At 35.8% G+C, this 12681-nt stretch overlaps 6 non-coding genes across 6 annotated transcripts; all 6 read left to right on the plus strand.

Moving 5' to 3' along the window:
- The first annotated feature begins 747 nt into the window (after nucleotides 1-747).
- TRNAI-UAU (transfer RNA isoleucine (anticodon UAU)) lies at nucleotides 748-840 on the plus strand. Its single transcript is given in 2 exon segments — nucleotides 748-785; nucleotides 805-840. It is a non-coding gene; the product is annotated as a tRNA-Ile (tRNA).
- Nucleotides 841-1568: 728 nt separating this feature from the next.
- TRNAI-UAU (transfer RNA isoleucine (anticodon UAU)) lies at nucleotides 1569-1661 on the plus strand. Its single transcript is given in 2 exon segments — nucleotides 1569-1606; nucleotides 1626-1661. It is a non-coding gene; the product is annotated as a tRNA-Ile (tRNA).
- Nucleotides 1662-4174: 2513 nt separating this feature from the next.
- TRNAI-AAU (transfer RNA isoleucine (anticodon AAU)) lies at nucleotides 4175-4267 on the plus strand. Its single transcript is given in 2 exon segments — nucleotides 4175-4212; nucleotides 4232-4267. It is a non-coding gene; the product is annotated as a tRNA-Ile (tRNA).
- Nucleotides 4268-6801: 2534 nt separating this feature from the next.
- TRNAI-UAU (transfer RNA isoleucine (anticodon UAU)) lies at nucleotides 6802-6894 on the plus strand. Its single transcript is given in 2 exon segments — nucleotides 6802-6839; nucleotides 6859-6894. It is a non-coding gene; the product is annotated as a tRNA-Ile (tRNA).
- Nucleotides 6895-7622: 728 nt separating this feature from the next.
- On the plus strand, nucleotides 7623-7715 carry TRNAI-UAU (transfer RNA isoleucine (anticodon UAU)). Its single transcript is given in 2 exon segments — nucleotides 7623-7660; nucleotides 7680-7715. It is a non-coding gene; the product is annotated as a tRNA-Ile (tRNA).
- A 2515-nt stretch (nucleotides 7716-10230) lies between these two features.
- On the plus strand, nucleotides 10231-10323 carry TRNAI-AAU (transfer RNA isoleucine (anticodon AAU)). Its single transcript is given in 2 exon segments — nucleotides 10231-10268; nucleotides 10288-10323. It is a non-coding gene; the product is annotated as a tRNA-Ile (tRNA).
- The last annotated feature ends 2358 nt before the right edge of the window (nucleotides 10324-12681 follow it).

The following is a 12681-nucleotide window of genomic DNA, read 5'->3' on the forward strand; positions in this document are numbered from 1 at the left end:
ATATTTAATATGATATTACAAAGGATGGAAGAAAGAAAGAAAAAACACAAACATGATTGTGCATTTAAGTTGTCAGCACACATCTGCTTTGGTTCAAATGCACTGCATATCTTCCTTCAGTCAGCCAACAAAACAGCAATGGAAAAGATTAACATACTGTTGGTAAAGCAGTTGCATCAAATTGATTTTCTGCAATATAGCATGATAATCCATACTGACAGCTCTGGATAGTACCAGCACATTTCTTGCTGGACTCTGTAATGCAAAGAACACAGTAAACAGCTTCACTTTTTCCTGAAAAATAAATAATTGACTATTAAAAACCTATCAGTCTTAAATAAGGACATCAGTAAGCACCACTGGCATAATGGATAAGGCACTGTTCTCCTAAGCCAGTGGTTGTGGGTTTAAGTCCCGTCTGAGTTGGAAGTCATTACAGCAAGTGTCTCATCACTAGAGTTGATATTTTATCCTTGCTTCAACTGTAAAACAGTCTTGCAGTGTTAAGCTTGTAAAAAATGACCACAGAAGCTAAAATATGACATTAATTATGATAACATTGTTGTTGTTGTTTTTTAAACCTTTTTTTATCACCGTGGACAGCTTATTCAAGTGCCATCTGGCATCCATGTTCCTTTGTTGCTCATCATTCATCACCAAAAATGATTTTCTTTTTCAATTCTTATGACTGTACTGATTGTATTGAATAAAATCCACATCTAGCATAACCAATTAATGCTGCAAAGTGCTCCAGTGGCGCAATTGGTCAGCGCGCGGTACTTATAAGACAGTATCTGTTGAGCAATGCAGAGGTTGTGAGTTCAAGCCTCACCTGGAGCATCTTTTTATCCTGTTTTTTTTCCTTTTCTTATGTCATTAGTCATTGATTAAATTAATATTTAACATCTGCTTTGGTTCAAATGCACTGCATATCTTCCTTCAGTCAGCCAACAAAACAGCAATGGTAAAGATTAATATACTGTTGGTAAAGCAGTTGCATCAAATTGATTTTCTGCAATATAGCATGATAATCCATACTGACAGCTCTGGATAGTACCAGCACATTTCTTGCTGGACTTGGTAATGCAAAGAACACAGTAAACAGCTTCACTTTTTTTCAAAAATAAATAATTGACTATTAAAAACCTATCAGTCTTAAATAAGGACATCAGTAAGCACCACTGGCATAATGGATAAGGCACTGTTCTCCTAAGCTAGTGGTTGTGGGTTTAAGTCCCGTCTGAGTTGGAAGTCATTACAGCAAGTGTCTCATCACTAGAGTTGATATTTTATCCTTGCTTCAACTGTAAAACAGTCTTGCAGTGTTTAGCTTGTAAAAAATGACTACAGAAGCTAAAATATGACATTAATTATGATAACATTGCTGTTGTTGTTTTTTAAACCTTTTCTATCACCGTGGACAGCTTATTCAAGTGCCATCTGGCATGCATGTTCCTTTGTTGCTCATCATTCATCACCAAAAATGGTTTTCATTTTTAATTCTTATGACTGTACTGATTGTATTGAATAAAATCCACATCTAGCATAACCAATTAATGCTGCAAAGTGCTCCAGTGGCGCAATTGGTCAGCGCGCGGTACTTATAAGACAGTATCTGTTGAGCAATGCTGAGGTTGTGAGTTCAAGCCTCACCTGGAGCATCTTTGTATACTGTTTTTTTTCCTTTTCTTATGTCATTAGTCATTGATTATAAACTGCTACCTTAATATTTAATATGATATTACAAAGGATCGAAGAAAGAAAGAAAAAACACAAACATGATTGTGCATTTAAGTTGTCAGCACACATCTGCTTTGGTTCAAATGCACTGCATATCTTCCTTCAGTCAGCCAACAAAACAGCAATGGAAAAGATTAACATGCTGTTGGTAAAGCAGTTGCATCAAATTGATTTTCTGCTATATAGCATGATAATCCATACTGACAGCTCTGGATAGTACCAGCACATTTCTTGCTGGACTTGGTAATGCAAAGAACACAGTAAACAGCTTCACTTTTTCCTCAAAAATAAATAATTGACTATTAAAAACCTAACAGTCTTAAATAAGAACATCAGTAAGCACCACTGGCATAATGGATAAGTCACTGCCCTCCTAAGCCAGGGGGTCCAAGTCCCATATGGGGTGGAAGTAATTACAGCAAGTGTCTCATCACTAGAGTTGATATTTTATCCTTGCTTCAACTGTAAAACAGTCTTGCAGTGTTTAGCTTGTAAAAAATGACCACAGAAGCTAAAATATGACATTAATTATGATAACATTGTTGTTGTTGTTTTTTAAACCTTTTTTATCACCGTGGACAGCTTATTCAAGTGCCATCTGGCATGCATGTTCCTTTGTTGCTCATCATTCATCACCAAAAATGATTTTCTTTTTCAATTCTTATGACTGTACTGATTGTATTGAATAAAATCCACATCTAGCATAAACAATCAATGCTGAAACGTGCTCCAGTGGTGCAATTTGTCAGCGTGCTGTACTTATAAGACAGTATCTGTTGAGCCATGCCGAGGTTGTGAGTTCAAGCCTCACCTGGAGTATCTTTATATACTGTTTTTTTTCCTTTTCTTATGTCATTAGTCATTGATTAAATTAATATTTAACATCTGCTTTGGTTCAAATGCACTGCATATCTTCCTTCAGTCAGCCAACAAAACAGCAATGGAAAAGATTAACATACTGTTGGTAAAGCAATTGCATCAAATTGATTTTCTGCAATATAGCATGATAATCCATACTGACAGCTCTGGATAGTACCAGCACATTTCTTGCTGGACTTGGTAATGCAAAGAACACAGTAAACAGCTTCACTTTTTTTCAAAAATAAATTGACTATTAAAAACCTATCAGTCTTAAATAAGGACATCAGTAAGCACCACTGGCATAATGGATAAGGCACTGTTCTCCTAAGCCAGTGGTTGTGGGTTTAAGTCCCGTCTGAGTTGGAAGTCATTACAACAAGTGTCTCATCACCAGAGTTGATATTTTATCCTTGCTTCAACTGTAAAACAGTCTTGCAGTGTTTAGCTTGTAAAAAATGACCACAGAAGCTAAAATATGACATTAATTATGATAACATTGTGTTGTTGTTTTTTAAACCTTTTCTATCACCGTGGACAGCTTATTCAAGTGCCATCTGGCATGCATGTTCCTTTGTTGCTCATCATTCATCACCAAAAATGATTTTCTTTTTCAATTCTTATGACTGTACTGATTGTATTGAATAAAATCCACATCTAGCATAAACAATCAATGCTGCAAAGTGCTCCAGTGGTGCAATTTGTAAGCATGCTGTACTTATAAGACAGTATCTGTTGAGCAATGCCGAGGTTGTGAGTACAAGCCCACCTGGAGCATCTTTGTATACTGTTTTTTTTCCCTTTCTTATGTCATTAGTCATTGATTATAAACTGCTACCTTAATATTTAATATGATATTACAAAGGATGGAAGAAAGAAAGAAAAAACACAAACATGATTGTGCATTTAAGTTGTCAGCACACATCTGCTTTGGTTCAAATGCACTGCATATCTTCCTTCAGTCAGCCAACAAAACAGCAATGGAAAAGATTAACATACTGTTGGTAAAGCAGTTGCATCAAATTGATTTTCTGCAATATAGCATGATAATCCATACTGACAGCTCTGGATAGTACCAGCACATTTCTTGCTGGACTCTGTAATGCAAAGAACACAGTAAACAGCTTCACTTTTTCCTGAAAAATAAATAATTGACTATTAAAAACCTAACAGTCTTAAATAAGAACATCAGTAAGCACCACTGGCATAATGGATAAGTCACTGCCCTTCTAAGCCAGGGGGTCCAAGTCCCATATGGGATGGAAGTAATTACAGCAAGTGTCTCAACACTAGAGTTGATATTTTATCCTTGCTTCAACTGTAAAACAGTCTTGCAGTGTTTAGCTTGTAAAAAATGACCACAGAAGCTAAAATATGACATTAATTATGATAACATTGTTGTTTTTAAAACCTTTTCTATCACCGTGGACAGCTTATTCAAGTGTCATCTGGCATGCATGTTCCTTTGTTGCTCATCATTCATCACCAAAAATGATTTTCTTTTTCAATTCTTATGACTGTACTGATTGTATTGAATAAAATCCACATCCAACATAACCAACGAATGCTGCCAAGTGCTCCAGTGGTGCAATTGGTCAGCGCGCGGTACTAATAAGACAGTATCTGTTGAGCAATGCCGAGTTTGTGAGTTCAAGCCTCACCTGAAGCATCTTTGTATACTGTTTTTTTTCCTTTTCTTATGTCATTAGTCATTGATTAAATTAATATTTAACATCTGCTTTGGTTCAAATGCACTGCATATCTTCCTCAAGTCAGCCAACAAAACAGCAATGGAAAAGATTAACATACTGTTGGTAAAGCAGTTGCATCAAATTGATTTTCTGCAATATAGCATGATAATCCATACTGACAGCTCTGGATAGTACCAGCACATTTCTTGCTGGACTCTGTAATGCAAAGAACACAGTAAACAGCTTCACTTTTTCCACAAAAATAAATAATTGACTATTCAAAACCTATCAGTCTTAAATAAGAACATCAGTAAGCACCACTGGCATAATGGATAAGTCACTGTCCTCCTAAGACAGAGGGTCCAAGTCCCATATGGGGTGGAAGTCATTACAGCAAGTGTCTCATCACTAGAGTTGATATTTTATCCTTGCTTCAACTGTAAAACAGTCTTGCAGTGTTTAGCTTGTAAAAATTGACCACATAAGCTAAAATATGACATTAATTATGATAACATTGTTGTTGTTGTTTTTTAAACCTTTTTTTATCACCGTGGACAGCTTATTCAAGTGCCATCTGGCATGCATGTTCCTTTGTTGCTCATCATTCATCACCAAAAATGATTTTCTTTTTCAGTTCTTATGACTGTATGATTGTATTGAATAAAATCCACATCTAGCATAACCAATTAATGCTGCAAAGTGCTCCAGTGGCGCAATTGGTCAGCGCGCTGTACTTATAATACAGTATCTGTTGAGCAATGCCAAGGTTGTGAGTTCAAGCCTCACCTGGAGCATCTTTGTATACTGTTTTTTTTTCCTTTTCTTATGTCATTAGTCATTGATTAAAAACTGCTACCTTAATATTAATATGATATTACAAAGGATGGAAGAAAGAAAGAAAAAACACAAACATGATTGTGCATTTAAGTTGTCAGCACACATCTGCTTTGGTTCAAATGCACTGCATATCTTCCTTCAGTCAGCCAACAAAACAGCAATGGAAAAGATTAACATACTGTTGGTAAAGCAGTTGCATCAAATTGATTTTCTGCAATATAGCATGATAATCCATACTGACAGCTCTGGATAGTACCAGCACATTTCTTGCTGGACTTGGTAATGCAAAGAACACAGTAAACAGCTTCACTTTTTTCAAAAATAAATAATTGACTATTAAAAACCTATCAGTCTTAAATAAGGACATCAGTAAGCACCGCTGGCATAATGGATAAGGCACTGTTCTCCTAAGCCAGTGGTTGTGGGTTTAAGTACAGTCTGAGTTGGAAGTCATTACAGCAAGTGTCTCATCACTAGAGTTGATATTTTATCCTTGCTTCAACTGTAAAACAAACAGTCTTGCAGTGTTTAGCTTGTAAAAATTGACCACATAAGCTAAAATATGACATTAATTATGATAACATTGTTGTTGTTGTTTTCTAAACCTTTTTTTATCACCGTGGACAGCTTATTCAAGTGCCATCTGGCATGCATGTTCCTTTGTTGCTCATCATTCATCACCAAAAATTATTTTCTTTTTCAATTCTTATGACTGTACTGATTGTATTGAATAAAATCCACATCTAGCATAACCAAACAATGATGCAAAGTGCTCCAGTGGCGCAATTGGTCAGCGAGCGGTACTTATAAGACAGTATCTGTTGAGCAATGCTGAGGTTGTGAGTTCAAGCCTCACCTGGAGCATCTTTGTATACTGTTTTTTTTCCTTTTCTTATGTCATTAGTCATTGATTATAAACTGCTACCTTAATATTTAATATGATATTACAAAGGATGGAAGAAAGAAAGAAAAAACACAAACATGATAGTGCATTTAAGTTGTCAGCACACATCTGCCTTGGTTCAAATGCACTGCATATCTTCCTTCAGTCAGCCAACAAAACAGCAATGGAAAAGATTAACATACTGTTGGTAAAGCAGTTGCATCAAATTGATTTTCTGCTATATAGCATGATAATCCATACTGACAGCTCTGGATAGTTCCAGCACATTTCTTGCTGGACTTGGTAATGCAAAGAACACAGTAAACAGCTTCACTTTTTTTCAAAAATAAATAATTGACTATTAAAAACCTATCAGTCTTAAATAAGGACATCAGTAAGCACCACTGGCATAATGGATAAGGCACTGTTCTCCTAAGCCAGTGGTTGTGGGTTTAAGTCCCGTCTGAGTTGGAAGTCATTACAGCAAGTGTCTCATCACTAGAGTTGATATTTTATCCTTGCTTCAACTGTAAAACAGTCTTGCAGTGTTAAGCTTGTAAAAAATGACCACAGAAGCTAAAATATGACATTAATTATGATAACATTGTTGTTGTTGTTTTTTAAACCTTTTTTTATCACCGTGGACAGCTTATTCAAGTGCCATCTGGCATCCATGTTCCTTTGTTGCTCATCATTCATCACCAAAAATGATTTTCTTTTTCAATTCTTATGACTGTACTGATTGTATTGAATAAAATCCACATCTAGCATAACCAATTAATGCTGCAAAGTGCTCCAGTGGCGCAATTGGTCAGCGCGCGGTACTTATAAGACAGTATCTGTTGAGCAATGCAGAGGTTGTGAGTTCAAGCCTCACCTGGAGCATCTTTTTATCCTGTTTTTTTTCCTTTTCTTATGTCATTAGTCATTGATTAAATTAATATTTAACATCTGCTTTGGTTCAAATGCACTGCATATCTTCCTTCAGTCAGCCAACAAAACAGCAATGGTAAAGATTAATATACTGTTGGTAAAGCATTTGCATCAAATTGATTTTCTGCAATATAGCATGATAATCCATACTGACAGCTCTGGATAGTACCAGCACATTTCTTGCTGGACTTGGTAATGCAAAGAACACAGTAAACAGCTTCACTTTTTTTCAAAAATAAATAATTGACTATTAAAAACCTATCAGTCTTAAATAAGGACATCAGTAAGCACCACTGGCATAATGGATAAGGCACTGTTCTCCTAAGCCAGTGGTTGTGGGTTTAAGTCCCGTCTGAGTTGGAAGTCATTACAGCAAGTGTCTCATCACTAGAGTTGATATTTTATCCTTGCTTCAACTGTAAAACAGTCTTGCAGTGTTTAGCTTGTAAAAAATGACTACAGAAGCTAAAATATGACATTAATTATGATAACATTGCTGTTGTTGTTTTTTAAACCTTTTCTATCACCGTGGACAGCTTATTCAAGTGCCATCTGGCATGCATGTTCCTTTGTTGCTCATCATTCATCACCAAAAATGATTTTCATTTTTAATTCTTATGACTGTACTGATTGTATTGAATAAAATCCACATCTAGCATAACCAATTAATGCTGCAAAGTGCTCCAGTGGCGCAATTGGTCAGCGCGCGGTACTTATAAGACAGTATCTGTTGAGCAATGCTGAGGTTGTGAGTTCAAGCCTCACCTGGAGCATGTTTGTATACTGTTTTTTTTCCTTTTCTTATGTCATTAGTCATTGATTATAAACTGCTACCTTAATATTTAATATGATATTACAAAGGATCGAAGAAAGAAAGAAAAAACACAAACATGATTGTGCATTTAAGTTGTCAGCACACATCTGCTTTGGTTCAAATGCACTGCATATCTTCCTTCAGTCAGCCAACAAAACAGCAATGGAAAAGATTAACATGCTGTTGGTAAAGCAGTTGCATCAAATTGATTTTCTGCTATATAGCATGATAATCCATACTGACAGCTCTGGATAGTACCAGCACATTTCTTGCTGGACTTGGTAATGCAAAGAACACAGTAAACAGCTTCACTTTTTCCTCAAAAATAAATAATTGACTATTAAAAACCTAACAGTCTTAAATAAGAACATCAGTAAGCACCACTGGCATAATGGATAAGTCACTGCCCTCCTAAGCCAGGGGGTCCAAGTCCCATATGGGGTGGAAGTAATTACAGCAAGTGTCTCATCACTAGAGTTGATATTTTATCCTTGCTTCAACTGTAAAACAGTCTTGCAGTGTTTAGCTTGTAAAAAATGACCACAGAAGCTAAAATATGACATTAATTATGATAACATTGTTGTTGTTGTTTTTTTAAACCTTTTTTATCACCGTGGACAGCTTATTCAAGTGCCATCTGGCATGCTTGTTCCTTTGTTGCTCATCATTCATCACCAAAAATGATTTTCTTTTTCAATTCTTATGACTGTACTGATTGTATTGAATAAAATCCACATCTAGCATAAACAATCAATGCTGAAACGTGCTCCAGTGGTGCAATTTGTCAGCGTGCTGTACTTATAAGACAGTATCTGTTGAGCCATGCCGAGGTTGTGAGTTCAAGCCTCACCTGGAGTATCTTTATATACTGTTTTTTTTTCCTTTTCTTATGTCATTAGTCATTGATTAAATTAATATTTAACATCTGCTTTGGTTCAAATGCACTGCATATCTTCCTTCAGTCAGCCAACAAAACAGCAATGGAAAAGATTAACATACTGTTGGTAAAGCAATTGCATCAAATTGATTTTCTGCAATATAGCATGATAATCCATACTGACAGCTCTGGATAGTACCAGCACATTTCTTGCTGGACTTGGTAATGCAAAGAACACAGTAAACAGCTTCACTTTTTTTCAAAAATAAATTGACTATTAAAAACCTATCAGTCTTAAATAAGGACATCAGTAAGCACCACTGGCATAATGGATAAGGCACTGTTCTCCTAAGCCAGTGGTTGTTGGTTTAAGTCCTGTCTGAGTTGGAAGTCATTACAACAAGTGTCTCATCACCAGAGTTGATATTTTATCCTTGCTTCAACTGTAAAACAGTCTTGCAGTGTTTAGCTTGTAAAAAATGACCACAGAAGCTAAAATATGACATTAATTATGATAACATTGTGTTGTTGTTTTTTAAACCTTTTCTATCACCGTGGACAGCTTATTCAAGTGCCATCTGGCATGCATGTTCCTTTGTTGCTCATCATTCATCACCAAAAATGATTTTCTTTTTCAATTCTTATGACTGTACTGATTGTATTGAATAAAATCCACATCTAGCATAAACAATCAATGCTGCAAAGTGCTCCAGTGGTGCAATTTGTAAGCATGCTGTACTTATAAGACAGTATCTGTTGAGCAATGCCGAGGTTGTGAGTACAAGCCCACCTGGAGCATCTTTGTATACTGTTTTTTTTCCCTTTCTTATGTCATTAGTCATTGATTATAAACTGCTACCTTAATATTTAATATGATATTACAAAGGATGGAAGAAAGAAAGAAAAAACACAAACATGATTGTGCATTTAAGTTGTCAGCACACATCTGCTTTGGTTCAAATGCACTGCATATCTTCCTTCAGTCAGCCAACAAAACAGCAATGGAAAAGATTAACATACTGTTGGTAAAGCAGTTGCATCAAATTGATTTTCTGCAATATAGCATGATAATCCATACTGACAGCTCTGGATAGTACCAGCACATTTCTTGCTGGACTCTGTAATGCAAAGAACACAGTAAACAGCTTCACTTTTTCCTGAAAAATAAATAATTGACTATTAAAAACCTAACAGTCTTAAATAAGAACATCAGTAAGCACCACTGGCATAATGGATAAGTCACTGCCCTTCTAAGCCAGGGGGTCCAAGTCCCATATGGGATGGAAGTAATTACAGCAAGTGTCTCATCACTAGAGTTGATATTTTATCCTTGCTTCAACTGTAAAACAGTCTTGCAGTGTTTAGCTTGTAAAAAATGACCACAGAAGCTAAAATATGACATTAATTATGATAACATTGTTGTTTTTAAAACCTTTTCTATCACCGTGGACAGCTTATTCAAGTGTCATCTGGCATGCATGTTCCTTTGTTGCTCATCATTCATCACCAAAAATGATTTTCTTTTTCAATTCTTATGACTGTACTGATTGTATTGAATAAAATCCACATCCAACATAACCAATGAATGCTGCCAAGTGCTCCAGTGGTGCAATTGGTCAGCGCGCGGTACTAATAAGACAGTATCTGTTGAGCAATGCCGAGTTTGTGAGTTCAAGCCTCACCTGAAGCATCTTTGTATACTGTTTTTTTTCCTTTTCTTATGTCATTAGTCATTGATTAAATTAATATTTAACATCTGCTTTGGTTCAAATGCACTGCATATCTTCCTCAAGTCAGCCAACAAAACAGCAATGGAAAAGATTAACATACTGTTGGTAAAGCAGTTGCATCAAATTGATTTTCTGCAATATAGCATGATAATCCATACTGACAGCTCTGGATAGTACCAGCACATTTCTTGCTGGACTCTGTAATGCAAAGAACACAGTAAACAGCTTCACTTTTTCCACAAAAATAAATAATTGACTATTCAAAACCTATCAGTCTTAAATAAGAACATTAGTAAGCACCACTGGCATAATGGATAATTCACTGCCCTCCTAAGCCAGGGGGTCCAAGTCCCATATGGGGTGAAAGTAATTACAGCAAGTGTCTCATCACTAGAGTTGATATTTTATCCTTGCTTCAACTGTAAAACAGTCTTGCAGTGTTTAGCTTGTAAAAAATGACCACAGAAGCTAAAATATGACATTAATTATGATAACATTGTTGTTGTTGTTTTTTAAACCTTTTCTATCACCATGGACAGCTTATTCAAGTGCCATCTGGCATGCATGTTCCTTTGTTGCTCATCATTCATCACCAAAAATGATTTTCTTTTTCAGTTCTTATGACTGTATGATTGTATTGAATAAAATCCACATCTAGCATAACCAATTAATGCTGCAAAGTGCTCCAGTGGCGCAATTGGTCAGCGCGCTGTACTTATAATACAGTATCTGTTGAGCAATGCCAAGGTTGTGAGTTCAAGCCTCACCTGGAGCATCTTTGTATACTGTTTTTTTTTCCTTTTCTTATGTCATTAGTCATTGATTAAACACTGCTACCTTAATATTAATATGATATTACAAAGGATGGAAGAAAGAAAGAAAAAACACAAACATGATTGTGCATTTAAGTTGTCAGCACACATCTGCTTTGGTTCAAATGCACTGCATATCTTCCTTCAGTCAGCCAACAAAACAGCAATGGAAAAGATTAACATACTGTTGGTAAAGCAGTTGCATCAAATTGATTTTCTGCAATATAGCATGATAATCCATACTGACAGCTCTGGATAGTACCAGCACATTTCTTGCTGGACTTGGTAATGCAAAGAACACAGTAAACAGCTTCACTTTTTTCAAAAATAAATAATTGACTATTAAAAACCTATCAGTCTTAAATAAGGACATCAGTAAGCACCGCTGGCATAATGGATAAGGCACTGTTCTCCTAAGCCAGTGGTTGTGGGTTTAAGTCCCGTCTGAGTTGGAAGTCATTACAGCAAGTGTCTCATCACTAGAGTTGATATTTTATCCTTGCTTCAACTGTAAAACAAACAGTCTTGCAGTGTTTAGCTTGTAAAAATTGACCACATAAGCTAAAATATGACATTAATTATGATAACATTGTTGTTGTTGTTTTCTAAACCTTTTTTTATCACCGTGGACAGCTTATTCAAGTGCCATCTGGCATGCATGTTCCTTTGTTGCTCATCATTCATCACCAAAAATTATTTTCTTTTTCAATTCTTATGACAGTACTGTTTGTATTGAATAAAATCCACATCTAGCATAACCAAACAATGATGCAAAGTGCTCCAGTGGCGCAATTGGTCAGCGAGCGGTACTTATAAAACAGTATCTGTTGAGCAATGCTGAGGTTGTGAGTTCAAGCCTCACCTGGAGCATCTTTGTTTACTGTTTTTTTTCCTTTTCTTATGTCATTAGTCATTGATTATAAACTGCTACCTTAATATTTAATATGATATTACAAAGGATGGAAGAAAGAAAGAAAAAACACAAACATGATAGTGCATTTAAGTTGTCAGCACACATCTGCCTTGGTTCAAATGCACTGCATATCTTCCTTCAGTCAGCCAACAAAACAGCAATGGAAAAGATTAACATACTGTTGGTAAAGCAGTTGCATCAAATTGATTTTCTGCTATATAGCATGATAATCCATACTGACAGCTCTGGATAGTTCCAGCACATTTCTTGCTGGACTTGGTAATGCAAAGAACACAGTAAACAGCTTCACTTTTTTTCAAAAATAAATAATTGACTATTAAAAACCTATCAGTCTTAAATAAGAACATCAGTAAGCACCACTGGCATAATGGATAAGGCACTGTTCTCCTAAGACAGTGGTTGTGGGTTTAAGTCCCGCCTGAGTTGGAAGTCATTACAGCAAGTGTCTCATCACTAGAGTTGATATTTTATCCTTGCTTCAACTGTAAAACAGTCTTGCAGTGTTTAGCTTGTAAAAAATGACCACACAAGCTAAAATATGACATTAATTATGATAACATTGTATTTGTTGT

The sequence above is a fragment of the Pseudophryne corroboree genome, unplaced genomic scaffold, assembly GCF_028390025.1.
Source record: "Pseudophryne corroboree isolate aPseCor3 unplaced genomic scaffold, aPseCor3.hap2 scaffold_1472, whole genome shotgun sequence".
In the NCBI taxonomy this organism is placed as follows: domain Eukaryota; kingdom Metazoa; phylum Chordata; class Amphibia; order Anura; family Myobatrachidae; genus Pseudophryne; species Pseudophryne corroboree.